This window comes from Cavia porcellus, unplaced genomic scaffold (assembly GCF_034190915.1).
Source record: "Cavia porcellus strain 051 isolate PalLab524CR breed Dunkin Hartley unplaced genomic scaffold, mCavPor4.1 scaffold_5, whole genome shotgun sequence".
Classification (NCBI taxonomy): Eukaryota; Metazoa; Chordata; class Mammalia; order Rodentia; family Caviidae; genus Cavia; species Cavia porcellus.
The window spans coordinates 93,622,416-93,627,670 of record NW_026947488.1 but is presented as its reverse complement, the minus strand read 5'-3'; the positions used below and the strand labels follow the sequence as shown (position 1 = coordinate 93,627,670).

The 5,255-nt window shown below is 49.2% G+C and overlaps 1 long non-coding RNA gene across 1 annotated transcript; it reads right to left on the bottom strand.

The window, feature by feature from the left end:
* Window positions 1–218: 218 nt before the first annotated feature.
* LOC134476145 (uncharacterized) lies at window positions 219–5,255 on the bottom strand. Its single transcript, XR_010047679.1, has 2 exons — window positions 4,370–5,255; window positions 219–903 (listed from the first exon to the last, which is right to left on the bottom strand). It is a non-coding gene; the product is annotated as an uncharacterized LOC134476145 (long non-coding RNA).

Here is a 5,255-nt window from a genome sequence, read left to right as displayed (position 1 = left end):
GAGGAGAAGCTGGTGCCCAGCAACTAAGGTCGGGTGGGAAGGGGCTGCCCTTTGTTCATATCTGGGTTGATAGCCAGGGAAAGGGCAGGCTGAGACAAGAGGGGACTCCGCCTGAAAGTGCCTAGGTCCCTTGAGGTCTCGCTGGAAGCTGAGTTCTGGATCTATTGGTTCGGACACCCACCCTTTGCATGGCTGAGAAGCACCAAGGTGACACACAGTTAAAAGGATCTACTGTTCCTTTATTGACTAAGTCACATTTCCCTGCAACACACAGCGCTCCTGGCTCTTCCCAGTGGATTTAACATCCTCTGAGTCTTTGTAATAAGTCCTGGGAGAACTGATCTATGTGCTCCCCGACAGTTTAAAGCAGAAAGTACAAGAGCTGGGTTTTCTTCTTTGTTTCCTTCTACTTAACTCAAAGCCCTCTTCTGCCAACTTTATCAGAATTTATTAATTGGTGCCCAAACCACACAGCTCAGTGTCAGTCATATTTGAATCAATTTAATCATTTGCAGAGCCCAGGAGATGCAGACTCCTGCATCAAACAGTCCTGTTTGTCCCTCATTTGTCTTCCACGGGAATTCAAGGTTTCACAGGCAGGTTTTCTCCGCAGGGTTTTAGAGTGAGCTCAGGTGCTGTGGCGCGAACGCCCCCCCAAACTCAGGCTGAAGTCTGATCCCCCCTATGAGGGACTGAGAGGTGGGGTCCAGGGGTCTGAGGGCGGTGTTCTCTGGAGTGACCTCGCTCATTCATGGACCAGGGGAGGAACAGAGGATCTGTTGCAGGGCCAGCTTGGCTTTGTCTCCTGTGTGCAGGACTCACGCAGCCCTTCCACTAGGCCTTCCAGCCTCCAGGCACCGTAAGAACTTTCTTTCCTTCATGTGGTTCCCAGGCCCAGGTATTCTGCAATAGCAAGAGAAAATGAACTGGGACAGAGGCCAGTGAGGAAGCTCCCAGCAGAGGCTCGGCTCCCTGTAGGTTTTCACAAATCTATTTCCTGCTCCTTCCCAGCCTTTCATCCGAGGAGGGCTGTGGAGGCCTTTGACTGTTTAGATTCTTTTCATGGCTGTAGTCTAGGCGTGGATCCAAACCCTGGGTTTAGGGATCAAAGCCTCTCTGGGGATGTGGTTTCCAACAAGCTTTTGCACTTAGATTTTCTTTAAGAAAGTTGCTCTGCTGTCATCCAGGCAAGGAGCTGAGGCTTCCTGGAGTTGCTTCCTGGGAAGAAAGGGAACATTCTGCTGCTTACTAAATAAAGGGCTCTCTCCGGGAGGCCGCTGTGTTTTTGCTGCATGCCTGGGGCAGCCACCTGGTGCGGAGCAGGTCGCTGAGGGGTGTCTCCGAGCCAGGCCTGCTGTGCCGGCCTCACTCAGATGGTGGGTCCCTCTGGGTGGGTTTCAAGGCAAAGCAGGGCTCCAGTCCCACAGACAGCACAGGCCCAGAGGACCTGAGGGTTGCCAGACTCTCCATTCCCTTTCCAGTCTCTTTCCTTGCCCCACCCCAGGGCATCCTTGGCCCCAATGTCTCCTCCATGCCCACACTTTTGGCGTAGACGCGTTTGTGCGCATTGAAAATCAAAAGACTAAGCTAAGACCCTGAGAAATAAAATGAGACCAGCCAAGGTGATCAAGTGCTCAGGCTCCCGTGAGCAGAAGCCTGGGGATCCTGAGGATGTGCAGACCGTGAGGCACCGGCGCCGAGCCAGTGCAGGCCTGCGTGCGCCGGCCTGCCGCCACTAGGGGGCGCTGCGGTCAGGCGTAACACCGAGAGCAGAGCTGTTTACAGCAGCAAGAGGAGAAAAGACAAAGAAATGATTATTTCAGCTCATGACTAATTTTGTGATTTCAGAAGATCTGGGCAGTGCGCTTGCCCTCATTTTGCAAGTGCGTGGCTCCTCTTTCACACAGTGGCCCTGCCAGGATGGCGCTATCGAGGTCCCCTCTCCTGGACCTACCGGCCTTGTGCTGACAGGTGCTGCTGCCGAGGCTGCCAGGCACTCCCTGCTTGTCTGCAGCGCAGCGCTGAGGGGGAAAGGGCTCTTCCTCGGGCAGCTCTTCCAAGGACACAGGTGAAATCTGGAGTCTCGATGATAAGTCTTGGGTAGCATATGCAGAAGAGACTGGGGAATCAAGGTGTTACTAGCACATTCCCCAGCGTCTGCAATTCTCCATTAGGCTAAGATGGAGAAAGGAATTATTAATCTAACTGAGCATTTATGGAGGGTCTACTATGTGCAGGATACCTTACTTGAGTTCAACACTATATAACCTCTCTTTGGAAGAACTGGGTTAGAAATTTGAATGGAAGAGTAAAGGAAGGGTTCAGAGGCATTTGAAAGCTGGCTCATATGAGCTAGGAAAATAAGAAAAGCTTGTACATTTCAGCCATTTAATTTACCAAGAAAGACAAGCTGGACAGGGGAAACACTGAATTAAAGGGTAGGGGGAAATGTTTTCTTTACTTCTCGTGGCTAAAAAGCATGAAGGCTGGAAAAATGAGTATCTGCTGTAGTGTGATTTCCTCCATGTTGCTCAAAGGTCACAGCGGCACTGTGATTTTTTATAATTTTTGTCATTCTTATCTTGAGCATTTTTTGCTCGTGTGATCAACTGACCACAAAGGACACACATTGTCTCTTATCAGTTTAGCCCTTTTCAAGCTGAAAAATAAAGCACAACAGAAAGTTCCCTGCTGATTAAAAACAGATCTGAAATCAACAGCACTAGGGATGGGGTCTTCATGCAGCAGCATTTGGGTCTGGACTTTAGCACTCTTGCATCGCGGCACCTCAGGCTTCCAAAGAGAATCTTGAATCTAATGCAGGTAAGACTTCCATGCCTGCTGTCTGCCACCCCGTCTGGAAGCAGACAGTGCTAGTGGAAAACTATGATAGCACAGCTTGGAACCACCATCCCTGGATTCTCTCCACACTCTACACAGGCTGTGGGACTGGTCATTCTGGACACAAAGATGTGACCTGTGGTGTAGAAGCAGAGGAAGTAGCCTGGGAAATGCTCTCTAATGTCCATGTGTTTCTGAAAATGCCTTTTTCTTGTTCACCCTCCATCGCCTTCTAATGGCAGCAGAATGAGCAGAGGGAGAATGGATGCAATGAGCCTGGTCTTTCAGGCTCTGGCTCTTGGTAGTGAACAAGTAAGATTTGCTACTCTTCTCCATTCCCTCTGGACTTGCATCCTCATGCCCAGAGCAGTCAGTCACTTGTGTGATCTTATCTTCAGGGCCAATGTCCTGATGCTCTGTGGTTGGGAGAGGATTGTGTGGTCAGCTCCTGGGGCAAATGATGGCTTTCTCAGGCTTCCCAGGTCAGGTGAGAGAAGAGCATTAGGGAAAAGTGCAAACCTGGACCCTGGATGGACAGCTGATGACCAGGGAAATAAGTGCAGTGGAGAAGCTGTAGCAATTGGAAAGATCTCATTTTGCTGAGAGTAGCAGCCAGGGGCTTTCAGTGTCTCCTGGGCTGCACACAGGTTGTGTATTTTCTGCTTGTGAAGCATTTGACATATTTTAAATGCATCGAGCTGAGTAGATTCATTGTGAAATGCAGCACACATATGCTGAGTATTTTAGTAGAAGCATAGCCACCAGAAATGCTTTTTTTTCTAGTGTGAAAATACAGACACACACCTCCCCTTCCTTTAATCACAGTCCCCAGCACAGAGATCTCTGAATTTACATAAATACAGAGATAGATTTCTATATCTGAAAGTTACTTCCCACCAGAGTGCACAACACCGGCTTTTTTAACAAAAGGTTCAGCAACAGGATTCTTAGATGGAAGTAATCCCACGGTTAGTGATGTGAATCTCCCAAGAGTTGTCATGGATACTCTCGCTGCCCAAAGGATGCCTGTGAGCAGCAGGGTCAGCTCCCTGGAGCCCAGTGACAGCGCAGAATCTCAGCTCCACACCCGGCCTAAGTGATGGTTTGAATACGTCCCCCCAAAGCCTGTGCTGTAGCCTCAAGCTTAAAGTGAGAGTGCTGGACAGTGTGGCCTCATGGAATGAGGGAGGAAACTTTCACCACGTGTGGCTTCCAAGCTTAGGTTTCCTGCTTTCTAGAACAGTAAGAAGTAAATTTATTTTCTTTAAAAATGACTGAGCCTGTGGTATTCTGTAATAGCAATACAAAATGAACTAAGACATCTAATGAATCAGAGTCTACCTTTTGACAAGAGCTCCAGGCAGTCCAGGAGACTCACTTCTCTCCATCAGCGCTGATAGTTGCCACCCACTTCCCTGAGACAGCGGCTCTTTAAAACTCCCCAGCCCAGGAGCTGTCACTGAGCTTGCTGAAGCAGCAGGCAGCATGTCAGGCTCTCCCTGCTGAGGAAAGCAGTGCATTTACTCACCTAGTAAACACGGTGTCCACTCTGAGCGCAGCACAGGTGGGCGAGGACAGCCAGCCAGGTAACAGCTGCACATGCCCTGTAGTGCCCTCTCTGGACTGGTGAACCTTGTGCATTCCCACAGCAACATGGCTTCTGCGGGTGTTCTCCTGGGCATCTAAGCTGCTCAGAGGAATTCTTTCAACTTTAACTGGTTCAGAAAAATATTCATTGTTTCAAAATTTGACATTTATACAAGATCATATACTTTTTTTTTTTTAGACAAGGTCTTACTACACAGTTCAGGCTGGCCGTCCACTCATTCTGCAGCCCATGCTGGCCTCACGTTCACAGTGATCTTCCTGTCTCTGCCTCAAAAGTGCTGGGATTACAGGGATGTGCCACCTGGCCACGGCCTGGCTGGACCATATACTTTTTCAGGGGATAGGGCAGGGTAACCGAAAGACCATATATTTTTAACATAACCTGAAAGGTTAATACCTTAGGGTAAATTGTAATTTTGTGCTGTGAACAGAATTTTGCAGAAATGCCTAGGATAAGTCCAGCTCTAGTCCTGCAGCTGTGTGACAGGGTGAGTGGGCAGATTGTATTTTACTTGTTTGGCATAAAAAGAAGCCTTTGACATGCATCACTAGGGTTCCCTAATCTCTACGTTTTATTGCTAATGCTATGAAAGAAAGGACCATCAGACACACCAGTCTGACCCCAGGCCCTTTCCAGTTTCCTTAGAGCTGGATTCCGGAGGGCCCGCCTCGGGATAACCAGCAGCGGCCCAGGCAGAGGACCTCACTTGGGCTTTGTTTCTTCCTTTGCTGTGGCCCAGCCCTTTGGTTCTTCCTCGGCTGTGTTTTGCAAGCAGCCTTCTTACAAAGGACAGAATAAAGTAACA